Source organism: Lathamus discolor, chromosome 1, assembly GCF_037157495.1.
Source record: "Lathamus discolor isolate bLatDis1 chromosome 1, bLatDis1.hap1, whole genome shotgun sequence".
Lineage (NCBI taxonomy): Eukaryota > Metazoa > Chordata > Aves > Psittaciformes > Psittacidae > Lathamus > Lathamus discolor.
In genome coordinates this window covers 148,760,934-148,776,785 of record NC_088884.1, presented here as the reverse complement: position 1 = coordinate 148,776,785, position 15,852 = coordinate 148,760,934, and the positions used below count along the sequence as shown (strand labels likewise).

At 35.9% G+C, this 15,852-nt stretch overlaps 1 protein-coding gene across 1 annotated transcript in view; it reads right to left on the bottom strand.

Moving 5' to 3' along the window:
• LCORL (ligand dependent nuclear receptor corepressor like) overlaps positions 1-3,729 on the bottom strand; it is a 96,875-nt gene extending 93,146 nt beyond the window's left edge. Inside the window, exons 1-2 of the mRNA XM_065699905.1 lie at positions 3,712-3,729; positions 3,448-3,546 (exon numbers count right to left, since the gene is read on the bottom strand). The gene's annotated coding sequence lies outside the window, so the exon portion shown is untranslated. The remainder of the gene's footprint in view (positions 1-3,447; positions 3,547-3,711) is intronic.
• Between the last annotated feature and the right edge of the window lie 12,123 nt (positions 3,730-15,852).

The following is a 15,852-nucleotide window of genomic DNA, read 5'->3' as shown; positions in this document are numbered from 1 at the left end:
GTTTTGATCTTGATTTTGATCTGTTTATAAATTTTATTTTGAACATAGAAAATCTGTAGGGATGCTGTCTCCAGTCTTCAGATTTGAAAAAGCTAAAAGAGGTCATACACTTCCACTGATAATTCAGCTATTTCAAACTGGAATTCTTTTAGAACTCAAACGATTACTCAGGTCTTGGTGATTTATTTTTAGTGCTTATTTTAGCAACTTGTTCCATAGTTCTTGCACAGCCACTTTGATTTTAGACAACTCCTCTGCCAAGTTGCCTCCTCCAAGAAATAAAGGGTTTGGCATAAGGATCTCCCTAGCTCCTCCCACCTCCAACACTGATGCAAAGAACTCATTAAGCTCCTCAGCAGTGGCCTTTTCCCCTGTGAACGCTCATTTTATATGTGGAATGCTACTTCTGAAATAAATCTTAACTGCATTTCCATATTGACCTTGTACAACTGTTTTGCATGATTATTGGCAACAGATTATTGGAAAGAACATCTTTTCACTGCTAGGATCAATATTTCTTATCAGTGAAAATATTGTATTTTAAAACATCTTGCATTTCCTTTGTAGAAAATGAAAGGATAGGAAGAGCATACAAGCTGGAATAGTCTCAGTGACAGAATTTTCACTGTAGTGTCAGGGATATTAGGACTTCTAGTGGAGATGCTTTTCTGTTCGGTGTAGCCTTACTAGGTGTGGCCTGCAAAACAGGAGCTTGGTCTGCTGCTGAGAAATTCCTACATAGGTCCTTATAGAACTGCAGGTTGCTAGACAAGAGCTTGTGCATATGTGAAAAGTGATCTCCCCAAAACTAATACCTCCTAAGCTAAAAGAGAATTTGGTCTGTCAGGTGGAAACCAGTGAAGGCCAACACAACTTGCTATGACACACAAGTATCGTTATGTCTTATGTGCTTCATAAGCGTACTAATTTACCATCACAAAATCCCTCCTGCACAGCATCTAGTGCTTATCAGATTTCCCTTACCATGACTATCATGTTTTCATCTTGGTTATCACCATTCTCCCCACAGAGTCCCTGGCTAGATACATCAGAGCTTCCACAAGGTTTGCACACTCCAGCACTGGAAAAGTCGTGCAAGTAGTAACTAAAACTCCTCTCCCCTTACTTTCATACATGGACAATCTGTTGATTAAGTGTAAGGGAAGCTGATAAAAAGCTGTTATCCCCCAAATTTTGAGCTAATTCTGTGCCCAGTGAAGGGATAACAGTGACAAGTTTCCCACCTCTGTGCAATTATGAAACATTTATCAAATTTAAGCAAACATGCCAATCTTTCTGTTTCTTGTCTCTGCAGAGCTAAAAGCAGTCTCAGCATTCTGTTTTTCCTGTGACACGCACACTCCTGTTATTCTCAGCTGCTCAAAGCATTTGGTTAGAACAGCCATACTTTCTCCTGTTAAAGACACCTAACAGCACTGTGCTTAATGTTTAAACAGCTCCATGTGTACCCAATTATGAAAGCAATTAATTTAGTCAAATACTAGATTAACTGCCATCTGTGGCCTGATTGTTTGTTAAATTTGAGTACTTCTGATCAAAATTGTCGTAAACAAAGTCTTATATAGCATGTGACAAATCAGCATTGCCCAAGGACATCTTGATATGAAGAGAGTTCAACATTAAGCATTAAATATTATTATACCACTTCCATTACCAATTTCTACAGCATGTATTAACTGTAATACATTTTACTTGTTTCACAGTAATGAAACCCTGGAGTTTGCTAATAAAGTAATGCTGCTGTTAGTGATGTAATACATGATATATGAACCACGTCTAGGGCAAGATTATAAACATATACATAGTGGAGGAACAAAAAGCTGAGGGGAAGGTATGAAACAAAACCATGCTGGAGAAACGAATGAAGCAGAAGGTTGAACTAAGATCAACCCTTGTGATAGGACCCTATGGATGTACAGCTAGTCACCAAATAGGCAATGTGACTATTTAGCTAATTCATAAGAAGTGGACTGTATATAAAAAGAAAGAGCATGTGAGCCAGCAAACAAGCAAGCCTTGCCCTAAGCCCTTGGTGGTATAATAGCCATCAGGCTCTTCTCTGTACTCAGAGATGCCTATTGTAACTTCCTAGCAAGAAGAATAACATGTATTGTGTCTCCCATGATCTGCGTGTACATCATAAACTTATTTCGGAAAGAAAACATGATCAAATGGCAGAGCAGCTCTTTCCTCTCTGAACCCTATGGCCCAGCCTTTGTTAAAAGTGCATGAAAGGACCATTTCAAGAACATCATCATTCTCAGCTCAAAAACCACTCAATAACCACAATCAACATTTGTGAAATCTTTTGGAGATTCCTCAAAATTGTACTTTTTAAACAAGTAAGCAATGACAACTTTCTTTTAAGAAATACGCTTCACCATGAAATATACTAATTTATATTTTGGAATCATGTTTATTAAGTCAATGAAAGGATCTATTTAAAGATATAAACTTAAGTAACGCTGGTGATTTTCGACACGGGAAAACAGTCATCTGGAAAGACACTTCCTCTTAGTTACAAAGGTATTCATGAAAGCAATAACATGCCTTGGACCAAAGAAATGCGTTTAAAACAAGTCTTCCAGAGTCAATATGCTTCCTTAAAATGCCAATTCACAACATTAAAACCAAACAAACTAAACAAACAAACATTAAATGTGAAGAAAAAGCTCAACTCTATGCATAATCTGAATGACCTGCAGCAGATTTTTCTCTCTCAGAAGCAAAGTCATACACACACAGATAAATTAGTAGCAATCCTTCATCATATAAGCAAAGCTCAGCATGAAAATGAAAGTCAGAAGAAAAGAGTATTAAAACATGTTAAACATTATTCCCTCCTTCACATTGCTTCTTATAAATACAACAAGATTAGAGAGACAAGTGAGTATTATCCTACCAATTCAGCAGAAGTATGTAAAATAAGAGTCATTATGAGAAGTTTTCTGTTGTATATTAAGAAAAAAAAATTTGCTTCTTTGTATAAAGTGACAGACAAGAGTAGCTAGAGGTTGTAAGGAATTCCTCTTGGTACAAGCTATACAACCTCCAAAGTGCAGAGTTTCTTGAGGTTTCATTTTAGTGAGCTTTTGTTTCATTTTGATATTGTTTGCTTGAGAAATGATGACTTAGAAATCACCTTCCCTCAAAATATTAAGTGATCTGGTAGTCATCTTGCTTCTCTACCTGAAAAGGATCCTGAAGTTTATAGAGAAGTTGCTTGAGGGTCTGCTAACTTGCCTCTAGCATGACCAGTCTTCCTACCTCCAGCATGTACTGTCAGCTCTGTGGGCAGTGTCAGCAGATCTTTTTTTCAAAAAACAAAACAAAACAACCAAACCCAAAAATCCCCCCAGAATAAAAGGATTTTAATGTGCCACCTTCAAAAGAATCTGAGTAGAGAAAAAATATTCAAATACTCACCTAGTACAAGCACTGAATAATGCAAAACACAAGCTAATCACTCCCCAGATGAGGGCTATAAGTCAACATCACTTCTTTTTCTCCTCTAGAAGAGATGCACTTCAGATTGGAAAACAGGACACAAAGGTTATTTTTATCCAACCTGGTCACCCAAGCTTAAAGTTACAACCAATCCTATTACAATAGTCAATTGGAGTTTTTGCACACAATTTACTTTATGCTATATTACCAAATCTGTGACTGAGCTCAAAGAGAACTACCCACCTGTACTGCTCTGGCTATTGCACCCTAGCCAGGTGAAGTCCATCGGGGAGAGGGAAGTAGTTCCTCTGGGAGCAGTTAACCTTGTTCACCTGGGAGAAGGTTTAGGTGTGAAAGAATAGGATTAGCACAATAAGTGATTTCTTTTCTACATTATGAAGAAAAAAATTCTTGTCTATTTAGGTGAGTGAGGAAGAGAACATAGTGAACTGGAAGCAAAATTATAAAAGAGTGTTAAGTTAAAGGAGTGTGAACACTCAAAGAGTTAAATCTTAGGGGGAATAGAAGGAAGTCAGTTTTGTTAAAGAGATTATGCAGAGTATATTCAGTTTGAGAAACCTGAATAAGAAAAACATACTTTGAGGAAGGTGATAGCCTTTATGGGCTCAGCAGGTAGGGGACAGGTTTGTTCTCAAACCATTTCTTAAACGTATGTCTCAGTATTTCTGAATTTCCTCTAGTTATAGCAGTGTGTTCTACTTCATTATTATTTGTCTAATGGAACCTCTTTTTAGGGTTTATAATTTATATCACCTTTGGGTGGCTTTATATTTAAAAAAAGATAAAACTGAGCTGATGGCTGAATTTGGGTTCTTTTTAAAATAAGTTTAGGTCTTGATCCTGCCAGACAGTTTATGTGGACAAGTGTTTGCTCATGTAGCAATCTTCCAAAAATTCCACCCAAGTTTGCCCGCAAATAAATGAATATATATGTATATCTCACTAAAAATAAAGGTATTTGTCTTCTTGTTTCATTACTCAGATCTGTATCTGCAAAATAATCTTTCATTGTCCTGTAGCCACTTGTTACTTTTCAGAGGTGAATATTTAGTAAAGCTCGGTTTAAAATATGCAAGACTGAGGGTATATATAATATCTTTTTGCTCTGGAGAAAAGAGTAACACCAAATCTGAAATATAATCTCCATAGGGATGATTTTCCTATCTCTGAAATTAAATGAGTATTTAACAATGTGAACCACACTTTCAGAGGGTGAAGACCAAACTTTGGACTAACAAATGGCCTTCCTGATGTTATAACTGTCTGGCTTGATTCTGGTATGACCAGAACAAACTGCATTTCAGAACAGCTAATAATATTGTTTCTACTTGTAATGAATTATGTTGGAGAATGTTTAGTAAACACAAAGGTGTGGAAGGGTTTTGGTATGAATTCAGTGAACATAAATATTCTGTGCTGAATGATCATTTTCAAGAATAAATGTTCCGTTGTTTACAGTGATCAATAGGATTATACTGACTCTAGCTCATGGTTTGTTATTGTTTGGATTTTTAAATTTGATTTAATCATATCAACTTGACACAGTTCTCATTCTTTAAAAATTAACATTTTAATTAAACTGTTCTGAATTTCTTTCTTTGAAAATATTTACTCAGAAAGCTGCTTCACCAGTGTGGGAGACAGGAAACAGCTCTCTGCCATATCCACTGAACAGTTACGGATGGAATTACTGCAAACCTAACAACCGTATCTATTTAGCAATAGAAATAAGAAATGGTACAAATTGTTATAATATGAGGAAAATCAAAAAGCAAAGGGGAAAGGAAGAAATGTTTTTATATAAATAGTCTATTGCTTAGAAACATATCAATCTCAATGACAAAAATCAAACAGACTTCTAAATAAAGGTCAAACTGGTATGGCAGCATTAAGAAAGCCAACAAAACTAGCATGAATAGAATTTACTCGGCTCCATTCCCCTTCTTTTAATCTGAATACTTTCCTTCTCGGCTTCTGTATAGAATTATAAAATGGAGTCTATATAAAGATACACTTATCGGTTATACCAGTGTATGGCTGTAATTCAGGAAAGCACTTAAGTAAGTGATTAACTTCAAGCATCCACTTACCCACTTTCCTAATTATGAACTTAAGTGCATACCAAAAGTTCTTTCCTGGATTGGTTTTATGTTATGCCTGTTGACTGCAACAGAACTATCTGAGCTAGTTTGAAAGCAGCTTGCTCAGGGGCTGGGAACAGCCTATAACCACAGCTGCCTGGCACTTGGGGCAGTTTCACTGACTTGCTTCCAGAGCTCAATCTGCCTTGGTAAAGCCTGCTAAGTCATGCAGCTTGCAGTATACGCTTCCTTCTGTCAGTCTGCTCTAGTTTCTGCAGAGCGGTTGCCTCCTTTGATTTTCCCAAGATCCTGCAATTTCTTTTGTAGGGGAATTGCTAACAGACCTCAAAATTAGAGGAATTGTATAGTAGCCCAAGTAAAGGGTTTATGATGATGAAGACTAAAGTATGATCCAAAAAGACCTTGCTCAGTAGCCATTTCATTCTAGATGCACTTGACTTTCTTTCTTTCTTTGCCCTTAAAGGTCTAAATGTGTCTACGTTTTTGGTTTTGTGCATATTCAAGGCTGCTTGGAGCTTGCCTGTGTTCTGCCTCAGTCTGGCAGAGATCTGGGCACTGTTTCTCTGCAAAATCCTCTAAACAGCTTGATCTGGGAGGCATTCTCAGAGCATACCTGAAACTACAGGATTAGGCCCCATATAAAATGCAGTCATAATGTCTTTTCCAAACCAGTGCTAGGCATCACTTTCTGTAATAGCAGCTATAACTACCTGCAGACTGTCACCGAGTATTCCCATCTTTAACAGAAACATTTTTTTTTTTAGTAGATAATCCTGAAAAAAAAACCCAAACTCAACCTCCAAAAAAAAAAAAAACAAACAAAACAAACCCCCAAAAAGCCCCAAAAAACCACCTCATAAAACTCTTGGAAGTCTTTCTAAAGGCTTGCTTCTGGCACTTAACAGTTCTTTGCTTTATTGTTTAGCTTTTAGTATTACACTACAGTGTAGTACAGTGTTGGCTGATTATATTTCAAATTAAAAACTCTGTCCCCATACATTTTATGCCTGAAAATGACCAATTGAATAAGATGCTCTGGGTAATCTTTTCCCAATTACATTTGTCTTTCACCATCTTCATGCTTTGGCAATATTTACAAGTAGAAGGGAAAACAAATTTAGGGCAGTGTATTACTATACTCATTATAAGTGGGTGCTTAAGTCTACATTGTGTTTAGCTGCATGAAGCATGTACTTAAATACTCTGTTGAATGGGGATGCATTTAGCAGGGATAGTTTAGCTGCCTGGCTAAACACCAGCAAAAATGAAGTAGTAGGACCTTAGAGTTCAACAGTCAGTAGGCCTGAGGACACTTGAACTGATCTTACTTAAAGAATTTATTCAAAACTGGGATAAAATAACAGCAGTGCTGATCTCCTCCTGGATGTAAATGGAAGCAGAGTTTATGTCAGCTTAATTTTAACCATGTTATTTGTAGTCTCTTATTTCTTGGTTCCATATTTTTGCTGCTTTGCAAGTGTTTCACGGAAGTTAACGATATTTGCTCAGATATCCTGTTAGTGGAAACTATGGCCATTAAAACCCACATCTGCTGTTTGGAATTGTAATGAACTCATTTAAAGTGTTTTAAAGACATATAAAAAATGGAGACATGATTCCAAAAAAAAAAAGACTCTCAGGTCTGCATAAAAGTTTGACATGAGAATGGAGTGTCAGCATTAAATATCAGCTGGGTTATTGAAGATTTTGATCATATAATTGGGATTGTTTCAGTGCATTTTATTGTAGTAAATATGCTAGGGCATGCTCATGTCAATATGAATCATCAGTGTACTATCAGAAAGATATAAAGTAAACAAGTAGTCGTATAAGTAAATCTAGAACTCATAGAAGAGACATAAAAGTAACATCCCTGCTGCAAATTTGTCCCCTAGTCGTAACTCCATTATCCCTCTCTCCAGGTTCTCACTAAAATTATGGACATTAATTTTGCACACACTGTGCTCAGTAATACTGTCATCTTCTTCACTTGTATCAGATAATTGTTTTGATTTAGATTTTTGCTGCGTTGTGCATAAGAAGTAGAATGAACTTCACTTTTTATATTCTCATTATCAAACTAATGCCAACACAATACAGGTCTGTTTACTGTTGATTTCTCGTTTCTAGTTTCAGTTCTGGTAGCTAGCAACTACTGTCTTTCCACACAAGGTATGCAGTTTTATCACTCATCTTGCATGGATCGTGTCTTGGTCACTCAATAGCCCAATATCTTTTTTGTTTAAATGTCCACAGTTACATTTAAAATTGTGCAATATTACTTCATTGTTACAGGCTTGCATTTATTTCTAAATTTTATTACAGGAAAATTCAGGCAATCTTTTGAAATTGAACTGATTAATGTTGTAGACTAACTAAATTTGCAGTTAAGATTAAAAAGTTCGTTATTATGCCTTAAATGTGAGAGTATGAATTAAGGATTTTGATTGAGTCTTGGGGGTACCAGTGATAGGTATAAATGAAATATTAAGTATATATTAAAACATTGCCTCAGTCTTTAAAAGTATATTTAATAAACGGGCACAATTCTTATCTCAGACCATTACTCGTACATGGGGAAGTTAAGTGGCAGGTTATTTCTGTCTGGTTTTTTAGTTTGACCATAGTGCAATTTAATATAGTGTTGTGCACAAGCCAGCATATGAGTCTTTAGGGACCAGATATTAACTGGAGATTGCCAGTGTGCAATATCATCCTCCATCGCTCTCCTGAATTCTCTCCATCCCTGACAAGACCTACATGTTTCTGTAGCGGTTGTGATGGAAGTGGCTGGACTATAAGACTGAATGGAGCTGACCTTAATGACTCTATGGCTCCCCAAACCTCTTAGGTGCTCTCCTAGCACATATCAGCAAACTTCTGACCCATTTACAAAACAGGGCTGAAAAGACCAAGACAGGGAAATGGCTGCCTATTGTGTAAATTTATCTTATTCTTAGGTATTTTTGCACGTTGTTATGAGCTAATTCATGAAATTTTATTTGACGTGTTATTCTCATTGTTTAATCCATTAAACAATTAATGTTTGCAGAAAGGAAGTCTAATGTGGAAGACAAAGCATTTTATGTAGTCATAAACGATTTTCATAGTAAATAAAATTATTTTAAAGGGTGCACAGTATTTCACAACCATTGTGAAAGAAGAGTAAGAATAACTTATTTTTTTTTAATATGTATAGCATATTTTACTGCGAGGATTCACTAAAAATTAAACATTGTGGATAGGATTTCATGGGTAGCATTCTTTGATAGCTGTTAAAAAAAAGAAAATACAAATTAATACAATATTTTGAACTCCATAGTCATTATATTCTAATGACATTTCAAGATTTTAAAGATTAAACTGGACCTAAGATATAAGTTGTTAAATACTTTAATTTTATCTGCATTTTTGGTGTCAAAAATAATTTTAATACTAAAGGACAACTGTAGACTCCTAATGACTTGAATACAGTTTGACTGTTTTCACGAAGTGCTCTGTGGGATGTCAGAATATTTAATTCAGGATGTTAAAAACATCCCAAAATGTCACAATAATTATATCACAGCAGGCAATTAAAACACTGGAAAATGCCAACTGACTAAGTGTGTTCTCTGTTATTTAGGAAACTAATGAGTGAGTGACACATAAATCAGAAAATACAAATTATAACCACAGAATCCAATATACATTATAATTGCTTTTAATGTAAAATGTGTATTAAAATAAAGCAACCTGTCTTAACAAAAGCAAAGAAATACTTATTTAAAGCTGCAATTTGAGCCTTAGGCTGTATAATTTTCCCACATTTAAGAAGCTGTTTTTATGTTTCCCCTTCATTATTTAGTTAATTAGTTATATATTTGTATTACGACACTGTAATATGGGCTTTCTCATGAAATCCTTACTAAGTAGAGAGGTTCCATTCACTGCATGGTAATAGTCTCTGCCAAATTCTCCACGTGTCCTTAAATTAGTCTAAGGGCAGCTAGGGAAGATCTGTGTGCTTACAGGGTGGAAAATACAACTCCCATCGCAGCAGGTCAGAGGCACTGTAAAAACTGTATTGACCCAGGGAAGTTACAGTGCAAGTAAGGATGCTGACTCTGACACAGAAACCAGCACAGGCTTGGAGGACTTCTTGCAGAATTCGTGCATTTGAATGGCAATGGGTTAATCAAAGTGGCGATGCAATAAGAGAAAGAGGGTTTTGATTTAATTTATATAGGGATTTAATCCATAATTATTAAACTGATACCCTACTCTATCAGACACTATGAAAATCAAATTGTCCTATTCAACTTAGGGGGAAGAAGTATTCTAAGAAGCATGTCTGTTAAAAAGGAGGGGCTTAATAAAGATAACAGTAGGCAATTATTCTCATTAGTTAATGAGGCAGGAATAAGTATTACTACTGCAAGTAAACAGCTTAAATAACGAAAAATATATGAAGTGCCAGGCAGAGAAAGAAACTGCGAGAGGTAGCTGAGGAATCACTGTTGCTGATGCTATGCAAAGCTACAGTTGGCAACAGTGTGTTTGCTCCATTTTAAGGTTTTCTGTGGCAATCATTACCTGGAGAGCCAACAGCAGTTTAACTGTCATGAATCATCCATGCTACTGAAGGGCACAGCCTTAGTTGTTTATTATTGTCCTGCCCTTGAGCAGACATGAACATTCATGGAGCTGTAAGGTGGACTGGATCTGGCATTAATCTGGTTAGAAACAACCCCCCTGGCACTTATCTGGTTAGAAATTAATCCCCCAAATGTAATTTTCATGGATATGAGCTCTCTGAAAAGTGCATCACATGTCTTCCTGAGTGCTAGTGCTAGCACAAGTGAGGGGACAGGAACTGGGAAGGGGGGAAGGAGACAAACTCAACCCCTTCAGTAGTAGTGTGGATCTATACTGAATTAAAGTAACTGGGGAACTGTGACATAAAGTGTCATGGGGCATACCTGATTGCAACAGTTCAGACACAATGAATTACCACTGCATTGACCTGACCAATGGAAATGTCTGTATGTAGCACCCTTTTGCTACCCTTCTACAGTTCCTTGACATGAAATAACCCTTGGATTTCTGTAACAGAGCTGCATGCACTCAATGCCTCATAACTGTCTCAGGAAAAAGAGTAATGGTTAATCTGTTTTTTGTAGCCCTTGTTGCTTGTACTTAAAAACTTAAGTTTGGCTGCTTTTTACATGTCCAATTTTTGGCTCTGGTTGAGCATGATCCATTTGTAACTGAGTTTCCTTTTTGTATCTGGCATCATTTGGTGGTCAGTTATCACTGACCCTCTATGACTTTTGCATTGTATATTGTTTTAAGGTGTGCTATTTTGCTTCTGGCTCTATATTCATGTCATTCCTTGGACAAGTTGTTGCCAGCTGATGTCTGTCTCATTATATAGCCTGCAAGAACCACCTGCTGCTGGTAGACCTTCAAAAGCAAGATTTTTGGGCCAACCGTTTACGTGTCCTGCTACTGCCAAAACACCAAGCCCTACTCTTCTGTCTAGTTTTGAGTCAGAGGAGATCAAAATCTTGTTGTTCCTCATTTAGTTGCTGTTAGATAAGCTTACATGTCGCACCTACCTGAGGGTTGATTCCTATTCTCATTGAAGTCTGAACCAGTGCCCTGAAAGATACTCCAGTACCCTGGGGGTCTAAAGGCTCAGTATTTGAGGCATAAAAAATTATGTTCTTCCTTGTCTTCACATACAGACTAAATGAACTGTTTTCAGTGTGTCAGCTCAGATAAAACTGAGGATCCTGTCACCTTTATATGTACAGGTCCATTTTTTTTTATTATAAACACCTTCGGGAGTGTTCTTTTTGAGTCACTGAAATGGTCTAGCAGTAGTTTGGCTTCTGGTGGGAGTTATCTTAAAGTAAGGACATGGGATATATTTATCTGAGATACATAGAAAATGCTTAGCAATACTTACAACCTATACACATATATATATATATATATATACACATATATATATATAAAAGAATTTTAACAGTCACGCCAAGGTAGGGTGAGATAGCTGGTAAGACTACTGGCTAATTCCATCCCTGTAAAACCTTTTGTTCCTTAAAGGTCAATATATTTCTCTCTCCACTAGTTGCCATGGAATAGAAAACATTTTTTATGCTACATATTAAGAAAGGGTGGATAATTAATAAAACCCAAACATCTGCAAACCCTAGTTGTTAGGAATTCTTGTAGTTAGCATGGACCTTAGCTCTGTATTTCAATCTCTGGTTTGGTTTATTGCATTAAGGAGAGCACTGAAACAGAGAGAGACATACTCCATGGGATATGTTAAAACAGCAGATAAGATGCAGTTGCGCAAGCAATGTCTTCAACTTCACTACCTGTTCATATTATTATAGATTTAATGTAAAAACCACTGAAGACTGTAATTCTGAAAGGTACATCAGTCACTTCTTTTGTCCTTCAGAACTTATTTTATGTCTGTGCTGGTGCTGGAAGTGACGATGGATGAAAGTTATCTAAGGAAACAATGAAAACAGAAATCCTACTTGTTAATCTGGTTTTCCTGTGTTTCCCTATATTAATCCAGAAACATTTCACTTTGTTTCACACACTGAAGCAGAACCGGTTATTTTAACCCTGACATCTGTCTTTCTGAAGTCTTCCCCCTGCCCTTCCCCCTGACAGACTTTCAGTCTACTTTGCAATGATGCCAGCTATTCCTTTTAAACAGTTTTTTTTTTTTTTTCTCCTTTACTATGAAAGAATTACTCTTGCAGAGCACGTGCAAAGAAGAGGGTTAAAGAAACCAATTTAACAAGTAGAAATTACTGAATTGTGATTTCCTTGAAAAAGAAAATCTGGACAGACAAAGATTATATTCATTATTATGAGGCTCTTTTCAGTACCAGAGGCATTAGAAAAGGTATTTATAGCTGACCTTTGAAGAATCATAATTTCTTTCGGTAGAGAACCACAGAATTTTGTAGTAAATGTTTTATTATATTCTTTCAGTTAACAATGACACATTTTTTGTAAAAGAAGCTCTAAACCAATTTTTAGAAGACCAATGAAGCAATATCATATTATGTGAACGATTTCTGTTGCTTAAAAAGGTGAAGGAGCTCTGAGGATATTTTTAGTCCATATAAGGTAGAAGATTAAATATTATAAATAAACTTCTAGCATGCACTTCTGAGCTTGAACTTTGTACTTTTGCAACACACCAGAAATTTCTTCCTGTTGTCCTGAGGGAAGATTTTTTTTATTTTTTTTTTTTTTTTTTACAAAAGCGTGGCTTTAAAGGTTTAAAAAAAGTATGGAACCAGAAAACTAGAAAATAATTACTGTTTCTGAATGACAAGAAAAAAATTATAGCCTTTTTGCTTCAAGAAGCACCTTAAAAGACTGTTTTTTCAAAGGTGAGCTTTCTTTCCTCTATATTTGTTCAGATATTTCCCTAGTTAAACCTGCTTTTTTAAACCTTCATTTGAGTACAGCACCATGCTGCAAGCTGCTTTTCTACAGATGTGTATGAATGACTGTACTCACAGTAACTAGAGGCCTTTTAGCATCAGCATGGCTACTCAATATAGATTAAATTTTAGCCATTAGGCTATAATAAAATATGTTATCAATATCCCACATACTTCTGCCTCTCAGGTAGCTATATAGTTCAGTTGGTATATAAAGCAAAAACCAACCAACTAAAACCCAAACAAAACCAAAAACCCACACATTATATTATATTTACTAGATGCCTTAGGAAGTTTCACTATGTAAATGGTACTTCATTATCTATCTGGGTGTATTAATCTCATATAGTATGAAGAAATAATATTAAGATAAAATTTAAGACATTCCTAAAAGATTTTATAATTAAAAGCTGACTTCCTGTTAATTATTTTTAATATAAGTTCCCCAAATTATTTCCAGCTAGTTTTACTTTATTTTCTGAAAAAAAAAATAACAAAAACTATTACAAAGAAAATCTATGTCAGTGTTATATGATACAATGGCTCCAGCTTTTGAATTGAAAGAAATACCTTTTATTAGCAATCTTGAAACTGAAAGTCACAGTGAAATTAACACCCCCCTTTTCCTGTTCTCAGTGTGCTCTCAGCTAAAACACTGCAGAACAAAACTTCTACATTTCAAAATTATAGATTAAAAATTGTACATTGAGTTTTGGCATCTTCTGAAGTTTTTTTTTCCAAATTTGTGATTATTAAATTATGAAACCTAGTACGTTTAATCTAAGTGAAGGTCTCGCAGTCTGTACAGTCTTAACCATGGAGCTGAACAACCTCTGTATTTCTGCTTTCTCTTTTGTCACCTGGAGTTGGCTGCAAATTCATTATCATAGTATCTTCCAATTAAAACAGTCTTTCATTGAATCAATAATTTTTGTTCAACAGCATTATTGAAAAATAAGAACTTAGTGGGTTTGGGAGGTGATTTGTTTGCCTGTTTTGCTTAGGGATTGTAAACGGAATACAGCAAATGAGAGACCGGCATTTTGGGAATATTTGTCATTTCCAATATTGACAGCTTTCTGAAAGGGAAATTGGATGGCAAGAGCAAAAAATATTAATTCCTGCTGAACTATAAAGAACAGTACAGGTGCTGTTATTTCATTGTGGTGGGGAGCAAACAGCTCCTCTAGAAATCTCAGCATAAGAGGGTAGATTTTGGGACAGTTGATTGAAACATGTTCTGTAGCTTGCTGTGGTCAAAACTGCAACACACAAAATCCAGTTAGCCCTTTTAAGGCTGAAAAACTCAACTCATTCCTTCAAGAAGGATTGCAGAGGTATATGCACTACATGGGACTGGGAAGATATCTGTATATTCTTTGTCAGAGACTTGACACATGTACAAGTTTTACATCTGTCTTAGTCCCAGTATAATTTTCAATGAGCAATAAACTGTTAATCTCAAAAAGGCAGTTAAACCCTACTAGCAATATGACTTGTGTTTATTAGAAGCAAACATGGAAATACATGATAGTTGCCTTTAGGAAACATAGACATGGATCACTGCAGTGCACTCGGTGGCTTATTTTACCCTTGGGCCAAGGTTGGAGGAGGCAGATCCTCAGAGTGAAGCCAGTGTAATTAGATGTCACATAGAACCCTCCTAACTATCTGAAGTTTAGCTTCTGGATCTCTTTCGTGAAGCTTGTACCTGAGAGTTTATTAATATTTAATTAGGAGTGTGCAAATAATGACTACTTCATTTTGGGGGCTACCCTGAAAACTTTACAGGGGAAAAAGAAAAAGTCATCTGAACAGTAAAACTAGTGGAGATGCTTTCAGTTGGTCAGTGTTGTAAATCTCTCTTTTCCTCATCTCACAGAACATCCTGATGTGCTAAAGCTCCTGTCCTCTGCCACTCATTATTTTTTTCCAGCTCCTAAATTGCTTCCATGTTTGGGTGGGCATGCAGCACCTCATGCAGACTCTGTCTTAGTCCATGTGTATACTGTCTGGGTTACAGGAAACTGCTGGAGTTATGCTGCCTTGCTTTAAATAGGGATATGAATTTTAGTCTATCTTCTCCAAAGAGCTGTCAATTATCAGACACATTTGTAGAAATTTGTATTTTCATGTAATCGATTTTAAAGTGGTCAATGGGACAAAAAGCTATTTGAAGATGTGGAGTACAGATGCCAATGACAGTGCTGTTACATAAATACATTAATTAGGAAATCAGAATAAAATTGATTTGGGAGGGCTCAGGATAGAAACTGGGACATATGAAAAGTTTCTTAAGGGGGAAAATTGCAAAATCATCTTAGCTTGAAAAGCATTCTTTTATGTTGTTCAGGTCAGGTAAAATAGCTGAACTGAACTGAACTGTATGATTTCTGGGTTATTTCACCTTATAAACTGCTTCTGTTTTAAGACAAATACATAGTTCTGCAAAAAAAAAAAAAAAAAAAAAAAAAAAAGAACCAAACCTAAAACCAGTAATTCTTGTAGAAAATGTCTGGTGTAATCAATTTTCCTCTGTTTCTGATGTTTCATTTTTCAACAGATCTATTTATTCAATTGCCTTGATTAACTTTTTTGTAGAACTTAGATTTGGTACTCTAAATGGTATAATTATTGTTTCAGACACTACATTATCCATGCATAGATCATTTGCTTGGACAATTTTGGTGATTTATGAGACATGCTATATCTGTGACAGTAATGTCCTTTGACTTCATCCTAATAAGAATAATTGTCTGCTTATTTAGTGAGTAGGTCTCTGAAATCTTCCAACC